At 34.5% G+C, this 20379-nt stretch overlaps 1 protein-coding gene across 4 annotated transcripts in view; it reads right to left on the bottom strand.

The window, feature by feature from the left end:
- Positions 1-17622, bottom strand: part of LOC136037075 (TLC domain-containing protein 3A-like) — a 51625-nt gene extending 34003 nt beyond the window's left edge. The window contains exons 1-2 of one of the 4 annotated variants that reach the window (XM_065719522.1): positions 17549-17607; positions 17284-17324 (exon numbers count right to left, since the gene is read on the bottom strand). The gene's annotated coding sequence lies outside the window, so the exon portion shown is untranslated. Of the gene's footprint in view, positions 1-17203; positions 17325-17509 lie in introns of those variants that run through there. The other 3 variants (XM_065719526.1, XM_065719524.1, XM_065719523.1) reach the window with 3 other exon arrangements.
- Positions 17623-20379: the final 2757 nt, after the last annotated feature.

Raw genomic sequence — 20379 nt, 5'->3', positions numbered from 1 at the left:
TATTTATTCAGAATCATTGTTAGAATCATCAGGATCTATCAAGATAGATTTTAGCAGGAAAACTAAGGCTAGGTTCGGTCTTAGTTGTTCAATCAGCTATGAGTGCTTAGAGATTACATGTAACACCAAGATTCCCAGAATTTCTAAGAATTCAAGGGTATTTGGAAATGAAATGCGTACCTGAATAAATCAGGAGATGCTTTGTGTGTCAGAGTATTCAAATTATCAGTAACAACTTGTGAATGACTTCGTGGATTCGATTGAAATTTTTGAGGAGTATTTGGGGCAATTTAATCTCAAATTTCTACTTGTAAGAGGAAGAAGGGGTAAATAGAGAAATACTAAACTTATCCAGATCATACAAATAACCTATCTGGACAATCTCAGGAACAGCTTGAGGGAAAGAATTGAAACTTCCAGTTAAAGCAGGGGAAGGACAGAGGGAGGGTGGGGCAAAAATAATTTAGATGTTGCGCTGGATGGAACGGACGGGCTCATTAGTTTTTCTCTCCAATCTCTTATAGATGGACAAGCTCCTATGGGACTTACAATCTATGCATGTTTAAGTAGCAATACAAATCAAAAGTTGCTACATCTTGTCATGTTATCAAAATGGCATATCCATATAATCCCAGAAAAGGCTCGATGATAAAGAAAATTTAGACTTTCAGGAACTATTAAGAGAGGAGGGGGGTCGAATAGATACTGAATTATGAGTTAGAGGGAGAGGAGAGAGCTCCATACTATCGAAACAATATATTAACAACAGCTTAGGTGACGGAGTTAAGAATTCCAGATAGTGTAGGGAAATAAAAGGGGAAAGGCAGGAGACATAAAATTCTGTTTCGAGTGATGAAAGGGGATGTTTCCAGGTGATCAAAACAATGTATGTGTAATACCCTTGAAGCAGCTTTGAGGATTAAGATTGAACAATCAAAAAGATTTTATCGAAGAGCAAGAAGCCATTGAATGAGGAAAGAGGTAAATAGCAACGAATACCACGTTGCCTTTCCATCATAAACAACAAATAATAAATAGAACAATAGGTATTTTTTCCGTAACACAATCCCAAACTTTAAATGAATATTTCGACCGTATGTCCAGGGGCCGTCTTCAGAGCAAAATACTATTAAAGAAACTTACAGTAAAAACGACTATTAAAAAAAAAAAATTAAACAGTCCTAGCATCCTTACTTCAACGAAGTTCAACCAGGACCAGGATATCAAAAAGGAGCGAGCCAGTTCAATTAAATGAATCAGATGTTTAAGGTGATTTTAAATGTATAATTTTCATCAAATTTAGTCTTACCCATCAAAAGTTATGAGCCTGAGAAAATTTATCTTATTTTCGAAAAAAAGGAGGATACACCCCTTAAGAATAATAGAATCTTAATGAAAATAATATCATTACAATAAGCGTATCAGAGAACCCTACTGTAGAAGTTTCAAGCTCCTATCTGCAAAAACGTGGAATTTTGTATTTTTTGCCAGAAGACAGATCAGAAGAAGTCTTAATTTGTTTATATGTATTTTTTTCCCAGGGGTGATCATATCGATCCAGTGGTCCTCGAATGTCGTGAAAGGGCTCATTCTAGCGGAAATTAAAAGTTCTAGTGCCCTTTTTAAGTGATCAAAAGAATTGGAGGGCAACTAGGCCTCCTCCCACGCTCATTTTTTCCCAATGTCATCAGATCAAAATTTCAAGATAGCCATTTTGTTCAGCGTAGTCAAAAAATCTAATAACTATGTCTTTGAGGACGACTTAATCCCCCACAGACCCGGGGGAAGGGCTGCAAGTTATGAACTCTGCCCATTGTTTACATATAGTATTGATTATTGAGAAGTATACGGACGTTTTCAGGGAGATTTTTTATGGTAGTGGGGAACAGGTTACGTGAGAGGATCTTTCAATGGAGGAATTTATCAGGGGAGAAGAGAATTTCCCTGATTGGGGGGCGCGATTCTCCAGCGTTATATAAAAACAATGAGAAATTAAATAAAATAAACATGTTCTTTCAACTGAAAGTAAGGAATAATATTAAAACTTAACGAAGAGAAATTTATATGTATATGAGAGGGTTCGTCCCCTCCTCAATACCTCGCTCTTTACGCTAAATCATTTTTAGTAATTTCAAAAGAGCCATTTTTTTCTGATTAAACGGCCTTTGTGATTCAGGGGTCATTCTTAAAAAATTGGAACAAAATTCGAACTTTAGTGTAAAGAGCGAGGTATTGACGAAGGGGCGAACCATCACATAACCGTAATAAAAATATACAAATATAGAAGTTTATTGCGTAAGTTCATTTGTAAGTTACGTATATTTATTCCTAATAAAAAAACGTTCTTAAAATAAAATTAAAAGTTCTAGTGGACTTATTAAGTAACCAAAAAAAATGGAGGGCAACTAGGCCTCCTCCCCACCCCTTTTTTCTCAAAATCGTCCGATCAAAACTTTGAGAAAGCCATTTAGCCAAAAAAAAAAGGAAAATTAGTATGCAAATTTCATTTTAATTATTCATGTACAGTGAGCTAAAATCAAAACCTGCATTAATTTAAAAACATTCAGAAATTAAATAGAAAAAAAACAAGTTTTTTCAACTGAAAGTAAGGAGCAACATTAAAACTTAGAATGAACAGAAATTTTACGTATATGAGGGGTTTCGTAGCCTCCTCAATACCTCGCTCTTTACGCTTAAGTGTTTTTAGCAGTTTCAAAAGAGCTATTTATTCTAATTAAACAGCCTTTGTGATTAAGGAGTAATTCTTAAAGAATTGGAACAAAATAAAACTTTAGTGTAGAGAGCGAGGTACTGGCAAGGGGGAGAACCCCTCATATACGTAGTAAAAATATACGAATATAGAAGTTCGTTACGTAAGTTATTTTGTAAGTTATGCATACTTATTACTAGTAAAAACGTTCGTAAATAAAAAGAAAAGTTCTAGTGGCCTTTTTAAGTTATCAAAAAAATGGGAGGGCAACTTAGGCTCCCCTTTCCCACCCCTTTTTTCTCAAAACCATCCGATCGAAAAATTGAGAAAGCCATTTAGCCAAAAAAAAAGAAATTAAAAGGCATATTTCGTTTTAGTTATTCATGTACGTTGAGCCAAAACCAAAACATGCATTAATGCAAAAACGTTCGGAAATTAAATCATAAAAAAAGAGTTTTTAACTGACAGTAAGGAGCGACATCAAAACTTAAAATCAAAAGAAATTATTCCGTATATGAAAGGGGCTGTCCCCTCCTCAATGCCCTGTTCTTTACGGTGAAGTTTCCCTCTTTCTCACAGCTTTACTTTTTAAAACAATAAAAAACTTTAACGTAAAGAGCAGGGCAATGAGGAGGGGACATCCCCTTTTATATACGGAATAATTTCTGTTCATTTTAAGTTTTATGTTGCTCCTTACTTTCAGTTAAAAAAAACTTGTTTTTTGTTAGCTTAATCTATAGGTAAAGCAAGGTGATTCAATGCATTTCAGTCAAACGAAATAAAAATAATTTAATACATGCTTTCAGCGCTAATCTTGCCTTTTTGGCAGCTAACCTCAAGGGCCTTTTTGTAGCTGGTTCACTAGTATTGTCTACTGGTTTTATAGTATATTTTGTTAAATCATTTTTAATTAAATTTAATTTGGACATAGGGTCAATATATTTATTTTGAGTTTGAAATTCTACTGTCTTACAGAAAAAAAAAAAAAATCATATTGTTGTTTGTTATTAATCAGGGGAGAGGGCAGAGGTGATGGGTCATCGTTTTTAGTCTTCAATGTGTTTCAAATATTTAGCAGTTTTAACCCAATTTTGGACTAGAATCTGTTCCAAATGAAGTAGGAGTGTAGACAAACAGAAAACACTAGTAGGTTACCTGGGTTATGAAAATAGCATATCTAGTTGTGTCAGTAGAAGCTTGGCACACTTTTTTACATGGGAGGAGAAGGGGCCAATCAAAAAGCTACCGCATATAGATAGGATACGACATTAGACTTTATAGTCCCTACCGGCAGTGCTGATCTCCGTTTCTCTGCCCTTCAGCCAGGAAGTGCAATGGGGGGTTGGGGGCCAGCCATCCTGTGCTTTCGCACACCCTTCCTGTTTATCTTCCCCAGATTTCTCCAGGTACCCATTTAGAGCTGGGTCGACTATAGACTACTTAGGCTATTTTATTCGACTATTTAGAGCTGGACCGCACATAGAGGTTATCAAAAAATCTAAAACATCCCATGATCAAGTTTTGAGAATGAAACTGAAACTTTTAAAGTATTGGAAGGGCGAGCAGCAAAGGGATTTTAGTCTTTTATGTTCAAATGGAGGAGATGTTTAGGCTAACAAAAAGTCCCGTTTCTTAAAAAATCAATGTGATGAGATCCTACATTTTTGACAGAAAATGATCGTAATGACAATTGATCAACTTGATCTTAGTTCTTGGGCCGTATCTTTGTGCAAACATCAATCTTCATTCTCCTCTGATCAGTGGTCTAAGGAATTCAATGACATTGTCATCAATATTTTTTCTTCAATATTCTATTTGGCAGTGAGTGTAAGATCTTTGTAAATTTGATGAAAAAAAGGGGCAATGTGTAGAAAGGCCAAACTCATGTTTTTGGCAATTTAAGATTTTTTAGGTTTGACCAGTTTTAGTATGCTTAATTACTACTCGTTTCAGGATTTATTTAATCATCTATGTCATTAACTATTATTTTTATGCTTGATGTGATGATTCATGTCAACATCTGGCTATTTTTAGTTTAAATTACGATAGAGCTTCATTTTTACTCCTCTTACGTTTTAACATGTATGTGTACTTTTCTTTGACAAACATCTTTTTCTGAAAGGTCTTTAAAAATAATTTCTGATTGATTTGGATTTCTATTTGGTTATGATTATGTTTGATTTGATTATAATTATTGCATATTTTTTTGAATAATTCAAAACCAATGTTTACCATGGTTCTTGAGATAATCTTTCGGTTTGACAGCAATTCCTAGATAAATGCTTAAGACAAGCCTCCTGTTAGATGTTCAAAAGATTATATAAATGTAATAAGACGAATAGCATATCAGATGTTTCACTTCTTCTAACAACTTAGTTTTTGAATTCTTTTATTTGAGACTTTAATGTGAGCATATGATTGGTGTGGTGTAAAGAAAAAAAAAGGTGGCATTTGACCACCTGGATACAGATTCAACATTCAAAATATCACTTCTTGGCATTTTCAGCTTCTTCTCCTTAGTCATTCCTGAGATCTTGCGAATACACTCTATTGAAAACTGGAATGCACATACTATTTTTATCGAATTGAACCTCCACCTCAACATCCTGAGAAAGTTGTAATATAATACCCTTAAATTTTCCTAAGATATATTAGATATACTGCTTTGACAACCTGGATATATGATGTCTTTTAACTTTGTGTTTCACCCCACCCCCTTGATATTCTCTATAAGTTTCAACTGAATATCCTTTGTTGTTCCTATGATTTTAAAGATACCCGCCTTCCAAGTATTCTGTGGTGGCTCAGTGCATTTGACCTCGGTTTGGTAATACAAGACCCAGAGTTCAAACCCAGCTGTAGCTGCACCCTGCAGGGCCAATGCAAGAAGCATTGTATATATTTATGAATAGAATTCTTTAACAGGTTATATGACTCTTACAGAGCTCTGAATTTGCCGCTACATTCTTCAATAACCAAGATTATTGAAAAAACAAACGAATGTGGATTGACAATTTAATATATATACTGATGTTCATTCTTGAAAATCTTAGAAATTTTAGATTTATTAATGCAAAAGTAGTCAAGAAGCGTTGTTAATTTAGTAGAATAACGCCCCTTTGCGCATATAGATGAACATAATGTCTTTCACTTTAATTCAGTGTCTTCCTTAACATTCCCTGAAATCTTTTCCTTAATAACCTTAGCAATTCCTGATATGGCAAGATACATTTTTTGAAAACCTGGATGCACTAATTTTTTTTTTTTTACTTTAGTTCAACAGTAGCAGTAGTAGTAATAGAAGTAACAGTCACTTGCAATCAGAGCAGTAGTATTAGTAACAGCTATGGTTGCAACAAGAGTAGCAGCAGCCACAAGTAGTTTCAGAAGCATGCAGTCGGAGTTACAAATAAAGGCAGTCGTAGCTGCAAGCATTTGCTGTCGAAGTTGAAAGTGGCTGCAGTTGCAGCTACAAGAAGTCTCATTTGCAAGCAGGCACAGCCATGGTTGCAACCACAAGTAGTTGCAGTCACAGTCATAGGTAGCTGCAGGTAGTAGAGTTACAAATATTCAAAAGTAGTAGCAGTTACAGTCACAGTCACAAGTAGTTGTTGTCACAAGAACTCACATTTTTAGTAGTAGTACAAGCCCTGGAGGTGTTTAATTGGTATTGCACTCTTAAATTGTTCTATCGAAATTGAACTGAAATTATTTATGACCTGTTGTCAATACAAAAAATGGATTATAAGAGAAGAAAAAATATAAAAGATAAAGAAGAAAAATGCCACGTAGAACAAAATTGAAATTGATAAAATAAGCACAAATGCACAAAAACTACCCATATAGTAAAACAACATACATAACAAGCACAATAATTACACAAAAAAATAGCAAGCACAATAAAAAAAAAAAACCTGATACATTTACTGTTTTATAAGGGAGCACCATGGGAGTAATATATACTGCAGAGATTCACTTCTGATAACATGGATGCATATATTATCGTTTGATTTAGTTAAGAAATCCCTGCAGCTTCACTTTAACACTCTTGGTCTTTTAGGACACACCAGGAAGAAATATTCCCCCCTTTCTCAATATTAAATCCTATACAGAAAGCATGGGCAAATTGAGTAATTTATGACCCTTCCCCTTTGGACTGTGGAAGGTCATGTTATTTTCAAAGCCATAGTCATTGAAATTTGTAACTACTTTGAACATAATGACTATCTCAAATGTTGATCATTACTGAGGGAAAGTGCATACAAAAATGGAGAGGCGGTTGGCTGCTATCTAATCACACTCCAACATCCCACTCAACATGCCCTGAAAATTTCAACTTCGTACTCTCAGCCATTCCTGAGATATTGCTGATACAACAGTTTGACAATTAGCATGGCCAAAGTGTGTTTTGATTTTTCAAACATCCTTTTCAACATTTCTCGGAAATTCTATCTTATAACCCTCAGCCTTTTTGAAGACCTTTAATCAAACATGTCCCCCTTTCCAAATGACAAACCCTATATGAACCAAAACTCACTATTCTGTATGCTGGCTGTCAAAGGTAGGACCCAACCAATATATTGGCTGATTGATATTATTGGGCCAATATGAGGGTCGTTATCGGATATCAGAAAAGAAGTATTGCTTATCGGCTGATATAATTTTTTAATGCCATCCAGAAGATGGCACCAGATTTCCTTGTGTAATTTTGCTTGTTCAGTCGCTGGGGGGTGGAGAAACCAGCTAAGTGACCAAGGTGGGGAGAGCGGCTGAGGTGAGTCAAATGAAATCAAAGTATATGTGTTGTCAATACTTGTCAATGCACACCTGGTGCAGCAATGTTCAAAATGTGTGGTGACTTCAAAAACATACATCTACCAAAACAACTAAAAGAATACAATAAATCATACATTCCTGTTTGATGAATGTTTGCTCGCATGGGTAAATGATAGCCATTTTATTCAAAATAGTCTAAACCTAAAATAACTAGCATTTGGGGATTACATAGTCCCCAGCAGCATCCAAGGCAAGGGCTGTAAGTTATGCACATTACCCATTGTTTGCATAGGGGCAAGTGGTATATGCAGGGATGGGGTACAAGGGGGGACACGGTACTTATCTGCCATCTAGCGTTCTTTAAAAAATCCAATAAAGCCACCTAGTATAATTCATTTAATGGCGGACATGACAGTTCTATCATTTTGGCAATTTGCCATTTTGTTTTTGTGAAAATCGACTTCAAAGTTTTGCTTATACCCCCCAAAAAATATTTGGGCAATAGTTTTTTGTGCTTCATTTTGTAATGGTGTGAAGAAATTGTGTGCGTAAAATAGCGAATGAAAGCTAAAACATCAGGCCACATTGTGTGGCCATCTGCTGGAAAAATATGCAACAGTAAAAAAATCAGATACAATTTGCAAGTAGAGGTCGCATGGTATATACTGGGACAAGGACAAGTGGTATGTAGTGGGACATGGATGCTGTCTAACCCAGGGAAGACCGTGACGATATATGAGATTGCATCTCTTGTTGCTCTGCAGTTGTGAGGTTTGCAAAAGAGTCTGGTATCACTTTACTAACAACAGCACCTCACTGCAGCCACAGGTTGCAGCCACTGGACATTTGCGTGTATTTTCCCTTAAAATGCCAATTCAACAAGGCTATGGACAACTGGATGCTGTCCAACCAAGAGAAAACCGTGACGATAGACAAGATTGCATCTCATGTTGGCGAAAACCTCCCCATACCTTTCACGCCAAACAACATAATGAGGGGCTTCGAGAAGACAGGGATTCAGTTTTACAAGCCAGACATCTTTACAAAAAAGGATTTTCTAACCTCTTCTGTAACTGACAGACCTGCACCTAATGCTTTGGATCTAGTTGAACCTGGAAACAACTTGGCCAAAACCCCAAGTACAAGTGGGCCTGAACAATCCTTTAAACCTGTTTCAGTTCCTGTGATGCCAGAACAAGTTCAGCCATACCCTAAAGCCAAGCCGCGTGAACTGAGTGACAGAGGCAAGAAGAAAGGCCCTACAAAGATTTTTACTGATACTCCAGTGAAAAGACAATTTGAAGAACAAGAAGCCAAAATAAAAGATAAGAAAGCATGGGGTGACAGGGCTAGAGGAAAAGTTGGGACTGTTGGAAGAGCAGGAAAAGCAAAAAAAGACCATACAACAAAAAAGCTATTTGTGGATTCAGAAGGAAGTGATGCTGGAAAAACGATTCTTGATGATGATAGTGATGACCCAATGAAACTAGGTGATTCAGAAGATGAAAGTGAGAAAGAGGAAGAGATCTTTGACAGTGTGTCTATTTTTTTAAAGTTGTTTACAAAGGAGAGTATTTTCCTGGGTCTGTCAGACAAAAACGAGAACAATGTCAGAGTGAGTATCATGTGCTTGGTAGGTCTAAGAAAGTGGAAGTAGCTGGACAAAGAAGACTCAATATTTTATCCAATGGAAAACATTTTGAAAGAAGTTTTCACCTCCTACCCCAGCACCTGGTGCATCTTCAGAGCGGCATCATACTTTGTGTTTGCTGACTGGTAGTCTAGTCTTGTGCCTAAGATATTTTTACTTTTAAAGTCGAATTTTTAATGTAGTTTTTTATATGATGAATAGTTGAAGTTTTCTACCAATGCATGAATCTTTTTACTATGTCCTAGAGTGTACCACCTTGTGTCCCAAAATATACCACCCCTGGTACTTAGTGGGACAAATGGTATAAGCGGGGACACCCCCTTTTTTTCTAGCTATACAAGAAAAATCTGGAAAAATCAAAGTTTATGTAGCAGTTCCAGGGCTTTCATTTGAGTCATAAACCATTTTTCTACTCCAATGTTAACCATGCATTTGGAGGCTTTCCAAAATCCATCCCTGCATATACCACTCTCTCCTACAATGATTTTAATTGGGAAAGGAGGTATGTTTGGTCCTTGGTACCCAAAAAGGCTTAGGATATTAAGGCAAAGGTTTCAGGAAATGTTCAAGGTAGTGTCAAACAAAATCAAAACAGACTACATGCTGCTGGTTGTCAAAAGAGTGCACAGCAATATTCTGGCTAAAAATAATCAAAAGGTCTAATAACTATGCTTCAGAAATACTAAGCCTCTTACAGATCCAAGGGTAATAATCCTAAATGTTGGAATTTGCCACATGTTTAAAAGGAGGATTTTTAGATAGAAAACAGAGCAAGCTTTTGATCCTGGGTTTGTCTAAAAAGGCTAAAAAGAAACTTCATAGGATACTGAGGGGCATGCTGAAATGAATCAAAGGACAATATGTGCATTGGGTTATCCAAAAAGTGTATTTTTAACATCTTAGGATCAGCAAAGATTATTAACTTGAAACTTACAGGGGTTCTACTGCTTCTGATGCAACTTCTTGTGACTACAAATATGACTACTTGCAACCATGACTACTTCAACTATAACTAGTTGCAACTGGGACTGCAACTATTTGTAGACTAACACTATTTGCAATGGGTACTGCAACTTGACTACTTGTATCTGTTACTACAAATTGTGACTAAAAGTATGACTTTTTGTCACGCAAATTATGACAATACAAAAATTGTAACTCTAAGGAGGGTCACATGAGATTGTGAAAGTTTGTAATTGCAACTGTAACATTAACTTTGACTACTTTGTACTGCTACTGTGACTACTTACAACTGCTACTGTAATGCAACGACTTTTCGACTATAAATACTACTACTAATAGTACTTCTGCACAGCGAACGCAATTGCACAATAACTACAGTTATTGGACTAAATCACAAGAGTTTAGGCTTATCTGTCAAAATCACATAGTACATTCAGGTTGTCAGAATAGCTGATCTGCAGTATCTCACAAATGACTAAGAAAATTACGTTGAAAATTATGGGGAATGCTGAGGAGAATGTTGAAATGAATCAAACAAACTATGTGCATTCCAGTTGTTAAAAAGGCCTACATGCAATATTACAGGAATTGCTAATGTTGAAAAATTACTACTAACAGAAGTTTGGCTATTGTCAAATATTCAGTTTGACACCCAATCTAGGGTTTATATTATGCATACCTAAACCATCCATGCTTCTTGATCTTGCTGGACTTGGTAGAAAAAGTACAAAGTCAGCTACACTCTTTTGGAAAAGTAAAGACTAACTTGAATTTTTCAGCACATTTCACAGTTCTCATTTTTAAATGGAAATCTTCCACTACTTTGCAGCTTATAGTTCCTTTTTAAGATTAATGAAATTATGACCATTAATTTTATAAGATTTTACCCTACCCCTCCTAAACAGGTTTTGGTGATTTGGAACAAGTTTTCCCAAACAGGTTTTGGTGATTTGGAAAGCATGGTTTCTTTTCTTCTAAATTGGAGGCTGATCCACCTCCATTTGTGAACATGTTTAGATTGAGAAAAGTAAAGAGTTTGGTTCCTTTATACTTCTGAGAAAGAACTTGTTTCAGAGTTCATTTTATCTGGTTTTTATTGTTTCCTTGTGTGTAACAAGTACCACCAACCAAAAACAGTAAACGATCTGGATAAGATTTTGGCCTAGTTGTAGTAAAAAAAACAGTGTTCTTAAAAAAATCAATGATGAAGTCTGTTTCTACTGGCTGGTAGGATTATACACCCTCAGTGTCTTTTGTTTGTTGCCAAGACATTCTTTTATATGATACTCCCAGACCACAACAATTAGGTGATGGATCAGACCAGGGATCTCAGACTTATCATTCTTTGTCTGATAATTCAGCTTAGACTTAAACCAAAAGAATTTTACAGGCATAATAAACTATATATGGGGAGTAAAAACACTCAGCAACAAATGAGTTATTGATTTGTAAATGGAACAGGAATTTTGCACCAGAAAACCAGAAAAAAGTAAGTATAATAAAAGGTAAAATAGCCAAGAAATAAATGAAAAGGGCTTTTTTATGCCCTGAGAGAGGGTGAGCCCTCAATTTCAGTTTTTTGTCAAAGCTCTATAGCTCCTCTGTCTTCTTGAAGCAGCTGACAGCCTTTAAACCACATTGTTCCTTATCCCATAGTACCCTCAGTGTCTTATAAACACATAGCTTGTCATTATTTGCCACCAGATTCACACAATTTTGCAAAAGCAATAGCAAAATTAAGCTTTTTCTGAAAATTTGTATTAACATAATAGGTGAGGGGGGGGGCAAAACCAGATATGGGTGATTGTATATTGGACCTATCATCTAAAGTTTTGGATCTAATACAATCAAATAATTCCTACTAGATCCCCTTCATCACACATCTGCAACAAGTTTTAGATGCCTTTAGATGCCTTTTGGGTGCAACTCTGAATACTTTTTGTGGTATCTGGTATTACCCTGCACTGATGAAAGAGTTTTTTCTGGCCTGGAAAATGTACCTGGAGGTAGAAAATTGCAAAGTATTCCAGCTTCATTCTCAGCCTCAAAGCATGAAGTGGCATGATCTATGTAATTTCTGCATTGTTTTCTTAAGATGCTGATGAGTATAACTTTCTTTTACAGATGGTTTGCAACTATATTCAAAAGGAGAATGCTTCTCCTGATCCAGAAATATTCAAGCCTGCTGATATTCAATTTGTAAATGTGAATTCGTTTTTCTGAGCAAACACAGAATAATTTCCTTTGAAGAGGAGTACCCTTGCGGATGCCATTAAATGACACTAGGCAAAAATGCAACATCTCAAGCAGAGTGATGCTAGTGGTAGCAATAATGACAATGACAGTGCTTGCAAAAATTTCTAAGCTTGTTTTTACTCCCAAACAAGAGAAAGATTTTGCTGCATACCTCAAAAAATACTCACTGTTGAGCCATGGGCTGGCACCCTATGCAACAAAAAGTTAGCCTCCTAATGGGCAATCACACTGTAATTAATGGGCAATTATGGGATGATCAAATTCCCATGAAGCTGGGAACTGAGTGAGAGAGCAGGAATGTCTAAAAGGGTTTATTGAGCCAAATGCTTGCTTGTCCATAAGAAAACCTGAAAATAAAAGCTATGCTTGTGCTGCTGGCTCAAATACTGTTGTAATTGGTGCCTTCTTTCGAAATCTTCTGGAGTTGTACTGCAAGCATCATTTTCTTACTGGTCAGATTTGGAATGGTGATAAAACAGAAGTACCAACATTTGTGCAGGCACCAAAGTTGATTAATAAAAAGAGAGCAAAACAGGTGGCACAGATGGTATTAGCCAGATCCTAGACTGAGAAGCATACCACTAGAAGCATAGACTGAGTTAAGGCTTGCTAAGAAAAAATTAAATGTTTCATTCATTTCTGATAAAACTAGAGACAGCATTTCAGACATAGTTATGCAGCTCAATGACGAGTTGGATGACAAGTCTTTACATGGTGGATGTATAAGTAAGCTTGAGACTGATGAAGAATTTGCTCATTAAAATTTTGTGCCTGTAAGGCTTTGGTGGGAAAGAAGCAAAACTATGCTGTTTACTATATGGGTGAAATTGAAGAAATAAGTGACAGAGTAGCCATATTAAACTACCTGTGCAAGTCTGGTGGGAAGTTCATCTTCTCTGAATACCAAGATTGTTGAGATACTGACATCCAAGACATAATCATGAACCTCCCTGCACTGCTTTCAGTAGGAGGAAATAGGCAAACAGCCAAAGCTCTTGTATTTGGCTGTGATTTGGGCCAATTTAAAAAAAATTAAATGTTACAGTTAACTTGTATATTACCTGAATTAAAAATTAATATTATCTCAAGACATTACTACAGGCAGCAATTAATAAATGTCCAGAAGTTTCCCATGTGTGCCCAAAGTCTCCCTGTGGCTGGGGCAACTTTGGACACTTGAAAAGGTCATACATTTTTGGGTGTCACCAAGAAACGACTTGATGGAAGTCATTGAATTAAGTCACCAAGAAAATTACATAATTAAGCTATCTCTATTTGTAAAAACAAAGTTTGTATCTTTAGAAATATGCCTTGTAGGGATTAAAATCAGAATTGCATCCTGAATCCAAATATAACACTAATTTGCATGAGAGATTAACTATACCTGCCTCTAATGAGTAAATATATGGCCTGAATTGGTAAAATGCACTGGATTTTCTGAAAGTCACTTTCTTCTTCAAATTGATTCAATGGTTTTTCCAAATAACAGAAAATTCATTCATATATACAATTTTGGGTATATATTAGCAAATTTAAGAGGTTTTGGTAAAGTTTATTTCTAACACAAATGATTGTCATATTTGGAATTAGGATGAAGTTCTGGTTCTTGGGGTATGTATATTTCTTTCCTATCTTAGTACTATGTTCACTGTAAAATTTATTTTATCATTTTTGGTGCCTCTTTCCCTGGTGGCAACCTTGGATGGATGCATTGACAAAAAAACAACTACAAAACAATACTGAAAAGAAGCATAAAATGATAAATCTTGTGACGGGACCTACCAATTTTATTTCATTAAGATGTTTGAGTTATCCTATGGAAATTTCATTTATCTATAGAATAAAAGTGTTTTATACCTAGAGAATTTGTTGAGTATAATTCTTTTCTATTTTACGAAGTTAGATTTCTTTTTTTTAAGAATATTTCCTTCTCATGGATAAAACTCAAAAACTGAAAGCATTCTTTTCTTAACCATTGTTCTAATATAATCACTGAGGCAAAACTGGGTTTTATCAAGTCAAGATAAGAGCTATTATTATAGCCTATAGCATATTCCAAGATAAAAAAAAGTTATATATTTATAAGATTCCATAACTGACATAAGGAAAAGGCAAACACAGTACATGATTTCTCTTGCCCTATTATGATATAAAAATTCTGCTGTTTTAGTGCTTTTATTAGTTTTTACAAATTCCTTTGGCTATGTAAGGGATCTTCAAGGGGGAAAGAACATTTACAAGTAAATTAACTATGATATTATAAACAAGCATAAAAAGCAAATTGGCAAGTTTTAACTTTTTATGCAGTTTAGCTTAGAAGGAAGTGAATGGATAACTTGATACTTTCTTATGCTCTTTCCAAACTCAGTAATTGTTTCTTGGAATAATTCCATTTTGAGCCCTTAAAAGGAATCTGAAAGGTCTAATTTTCTTTTTGTCACTGCACAAAAAAGTGATCATTACTAGCAATGGGTTTAAAGTAAATAAAAACATGCTACTTATTTATAAATCAATTATTGCACAGTAACATCTTTGAAAGGCACTGATTTACAACAATATAGTTACAAATAAATTTGATTTATAAATATTATCCTTAAATTGCAAACATTTTCCTGGGGTTTATAGAAAATGGTGAATTTTCTGTGTGCAAATACAAAAAGCAAGCAGTTTGACAAAACGATATGATATGGGCTAAGCCAAATAAGGTATAGACAAATATCACCATGGTTATTTAATTTTTCTTCAGTTAAATTGTTTTCTTAATAGATGCATTGTTTAATTTAGCTTCTTTTGCATCATTTTTGTTGAAGGAATGAAATTATTTATTTTTTTCTCAAATATTGCATTTGCTCTTTATTTTTGTGTCTGCTATTGTTATGTTATGACAAGCAGATTGTTCAGGAAACATACCCTTAACTAGAAACATTAGGAAAACACTAGGGATTAAAATACTTTTTTTTTGAAATTCAAATGCTTATTGAGTTTGACTGTATTCATTTGGAATGAACAAATCAATGCCTTTGATATACAATACTTTAAAGTAATTGATTTAACAGTGAAATTGTGAGTATTTAACTAGCTTTTTATCTTTACACCATAGTCCAAAAAATACAGACAAGGTAATAAGTTATTTTGGGGGCTTAAAATGAAATATGCCCAATAAGCTGCCCTATTTAGTGGTAAATCTTTATTTCTCAGCAATCAATTTATTATTTTGTACTTTCATTAGCTTAAAGATACCTTATAGTTCTACTCCAACAATATAGTCTGAGTTCAACCCTCAAGTAATTTGTAACATGATTTGGAACACTATCCCAGAGTTTAAATTAAGTTGCCACTTTTTTAGTACCTTCAAAAAGTACATTAGAGAATTTCTTGCCAATGATAGGCTTTCCTTAGTTTTCTGTGGAGTTGGTGTCAAGAGATTAAGTCTACTGTTTAATTGTGTAGGTGGAATCATGTACTAATCCCCTGCCTAGCTTCAATTTACTTTTTATTGTTTTTTTTTGGAAGGGGGATATTGTTTGGGTTGAAAACATGAGTTTATTATTTCAAAACAATTATATGGATGTATTTGTTTAATTTTTTGTTTTATGTCTCTCTTGTTTTTTTCCTAGCCATAGAGCCTTACAGGGGGGACTAAGTTGAAGCATTTTTGTTGTTGTTGTATTTAAAACACTCAAGAACTTGTTAAACACATATATAGGGTAAATTAGGCTATCCTTTTTTCCCAGAAAATTCTATTCAAAAATTCATGCAATTACTGAACTTGGGAAGATCTTAAAAAGGCACCAAGAAATGTATTCACAGTAAAATTCTAGTTAATTGTCTTCTTGCTATCTTGGAAAGGGTTTAGGCTAGGAAAACAAAACTTTCAGGGATGGATCTACAGGCTAAAATATGCCTGGGAAGGTATTTTAAAGTATCCACCTCCTCTCCTTCTCCCTCTAGAGGGCCCTGAAATTTGCCTACATGACAGGTCTATACCTATTGAAATTTTGACAAAACAACATTTTACCTAAATTTTCAGTTACTAGTTGCTTTTTCTCTGCTTTTAGTTCTGAAAATGCAATTCCTGTTATTTGAGTAGAATTTTGAGCCATATCAATATTTTTTTTCAAAATTTAGGAAATGTATTTGCATATCTTTAAAACCTTATAAAATGGGATTGTGCAGAGTTATGAAGTGGAAAACAATTTTGTTGTACTTCCATTAAGCAGAAGATCTATTTTGCAAGGTTTCACTTTTATAACACCAATATTTTCCAAGGTCATCAAAGGTCAGGGCCCTCTAGAGGGAGAAGGAGTGGAGGTAGACACTTCAAAATACCTTCCTGAGACATACTTTAGACTGCAGATGCATCCCTGAAAGTTTCATTTTCCTAACCTAAAGCCTTTCCAAGATAGTAAGAAGTCAATTAACTAAAATTTTACCATATTCACTTTTTTCCTAGTTATATTATAAGAAAAAGTCAAAATTTACCAGAAACAAAGTGGTGTGTCCACCAGCCCATTAAGTCTAATATAGAATCTCTAGAATATAGGCCAATATATCATTAAGACTGTGCATAGGACCATTTGGGAAAGCAAATGCATTATCAAAATGTAGGCTAATCATGATATTTGGAAAAAACATAAAAGATAGCCAACATCAAGCATAACACTAAAGAATGACAATTCTTTTGAATGAAACATACTGACTAGAGAAAATAGTACCATCATATTTTTTGTATACATAATAGTTCTCAATATCACGGTTGCTTTTCTGACAGTAGGCTAGGCCTATAATTTTTTTTTGGTGACTAGGCTAACCAGGGCCACTACATTAGAATATTTGTGTCAGCCTACCCTAAGGTACCCTGGCCATCTATAAGACTTCCATTTCTTAGGCTTTTAGACTAAAATGCCAAATTCTACTTTAACTGTACCCGTGGCATTCACCAGACTTCAACACCCTTTTTCTGAAGGAGTTCCAGTTCCAAAAATTGTAGGGAGGTATATGGACTAACAACAAGTCCTTTCACCTCTTTGACTTCTTCTTCAGAAAAACTAGCTAGGCTACTGGAAGCGCTATTCTCCTCCAGTCTGCGAACAATGGATATATACGATTATGAACAATAATACACTGTTATTGATTGTGGGAAGTGCGAGTACCTGAGCTACCTGTCCCCAGCAGGTTAAGGCACCCAAGGAACCACGTCCAATGATTCTTTTGAATAGTTCGCGAGAATTTCCTACAATTCCTACCTGCGTTTGTAAAGGAGAGAATTGATACGTGTAATTATAGGCGCTCAAAATCCAATTGAAATTTTGAAAAACCTGTACATTGAAAAAAAAAAACTATAGTGAAATAAAATCTTGATCTGTTGAGCTTCCAGCAATTAATATGATTATACATCAAATGTTCATTTAATGTTATTATTTCTTTCATAAACTGTTCAAAACACATATAGTTTTCATTACAAACAAGAGTTTCGCTACTGCCCACATCCTAACTATAAAAGTCTAACTGCGCAGTGGGTATTTTACTGGCAAAGAATTATGTTGCGAATATTTTCTTCTGTACTCATTACAATATTGAAAATGAAAATTATATTGAAACAAAATCTTGAAATGATGATCTTTTAGCAATTAATATCATTATATATCAAACATTTAGTTTAATTTTATTAGTTTTTTTCCGAGTCGGTTCAAGACACATATAGTTTTCAGTACAGCGCCAATGACAAAGTAGGCTCTAAACTTTTACAATTGAGAAGAGGATAGTAGCCACTTTTTTCTGTGGTGATTTTGTTCGTTTTAAGCTTGATTTGCATATTCAGTTTAAGTTTTACTCGTTTTAAGATTTATCTATTCATTTATTTTAGTACATGCTGTACTTTTTATTAATTATGAATGTTTGTTTGACTTCTCTTCGTTTTCGGTTTAAACTATTCTTTAATAGCAAAAGATTTTTTTGTTTTTTAGCTTGATTGGTATGTTCAATTTAATTTTTACTTGGTTTAAGACTTATTTGTCAATTTATATTAGCACCTGCTTTGTATTTGTTTGCTATAATTGTTTACTTAAGTTTTGTTCGTTTAGGGTTTCATTTGTTTTTGAATAATAATTTCGGATTGTTTCTAGTGTGAATTGGTATAGTTTTTAATTGCTGCTGATATTAAGTTTAGAATGGCTTTACATTTTCTTTGAAATTGTTTTTTTTTTTGGAAAAGTTCTTTGAGTTAATGTCTCCAGATCGGTTTTGCTGTTTATTCGAGGTAGTTGAATTATGTATAACTTGTGGTTTTTTGGATTGTTTTGGTTCCTGACGTGAATGGTTTATGTTAAAAATGTTTATTGGAATGTATTTGGATTTCATTTATATTGCTCCCTTTTTTTCCTGGCCATAGACCATGACAGGGGAGACTAAGTTGAAACGTTTCTTATAAATTTGTTGATGAATAAATAAATTCTGAGCTCTGACCGTAAATGAATTTACGCTAGGCTATTAGTTAGCATTAACCTTTAAATATTTCCCAAATCAAGGCCGCCATGTTATGAGAATTTCAAAATATCAAAGCCCAGATTCCGAAAAATCTTGACGGTTGAGACTCACTTTTATTACAGACAGACAGTCTCGAGTTACACGTAATGTTGTAAGCAGAAATGTTCCGAAGATATTCGGCAATACTGCAGAAAGCACAAGGAAACCAAAAAGACACTTTCAGTACATTTTAGACAATTTTCCACTTCCGGTGGCACCAAGACACTTTGAAGTCGAAAAGGCTACTTAAAAAAAAACACTTTTGGTATTTTTCGAATCATTCATTTTTCATTTATTGTCGCTTTTTCTTAAAAAAAATGTGCCGACTCCTGATGATTTTGATTTCCTATATAAGTCTGTAGTCCCGTTTGAATTTTCTTCAATGGATAAATGAATAATAAATAGCAGCTTAAACTTTCAAACCAAAGCTTTAAATGCTGCTTGGTAATCTTTATAGCAATTTTTGTAGTTATGTGTAAAACATAGTGTGCAATAAAGAACAATTGTCAAGTCAGCATTGGGTTAAAAAATATAGCCCCCCATTCGTAATTGCGGAAAGTTTTGCACAGCTGAGGTAATTAACTTCTCTGTAAATTTAATTATATTTGTTTTAGCTTTAATGGTAATAGTTTTACCGGAGTGTTAACGTTTTTTTTTATCGAATTTCCCGAATTAATTTCTGTTTGTTTTACGTTTACTGGCAGGTGTTTGGTTTGCCTATGGGAGTGGCACATAGTCCCTTGTTGGTAAACCTTAACATATATTATGTCCAAATGGTTGCTACAGTTTGTTTTAGGTTGTCTCCTTGTTTTGGGCCAGATACATGGATGACGTAGTTTGTATTTTCCAACATGGTTTTGAACCCTCCGATAATTTCTGTTAACATTTAAATAGTTGTGACAAACATTCAAAATTTACAGTTGAGTTTGAAGAGAATAATAAATTACCATTCCTTGATATTTTAATAGTCAAAAGAGATTTCAGTTTGCTCTCTTCAATTTGCAGAAAGCCTTCAAACAGCGATAGATATTCAAATTTTCATTTATGTCACCCTGTTTCGGTTAAAAGAGGGGTTGTAATTTATCTAGTAGATATGGCCTTTAAAATCTGTTCTCAGGAATTTCCAGATTCGAAAATATTGTACTTAAAGGATATTTTATTTTCTAGTGGGTACCCAGTCAAATTCATAAATGAATTAATAGAAGATAAAGCTATTAAATATAATATCAAAGTAACTTTAGTTTCAGAGTCTCCTGAATTCAATTTGTCTAAAAGTCTTATCTCTTTACCATATTTTTAAGGTTTGAGGGAAAAACTTAAATGGATTTTACAAAAATATAGCTTTGATACAAGTCTTCAGTCAATAGGATCTTTAAGCAGTTTCCTTAATTCTGTAAAGGATATGACACGGGGGAATTGGGTTAGTGGGGTTTACAGTACTCCTTATTCCTGTGGGAAGTCTTAACATCGGCAAAACTCACCAACAATTTGCTTAAAG

Source organism: Artemia franciscana, chromosome 16 (assembly GCF_032884065.1).
Source record: "Artemia franciscana chromosome 16, ASM3288406v1, whole genome shotgun sequence".
Lineage (NCBI taxonomy): Eukaryota > Metazoa > Arthropoda > Branchiopoda > Anostraca > Artemiidae > Artemia > Artemia franciscana.
Note: the sequence above shows the minus strand (reverse complement) of the source record. Positions and strands in the feature narration are given on the sequence as shown.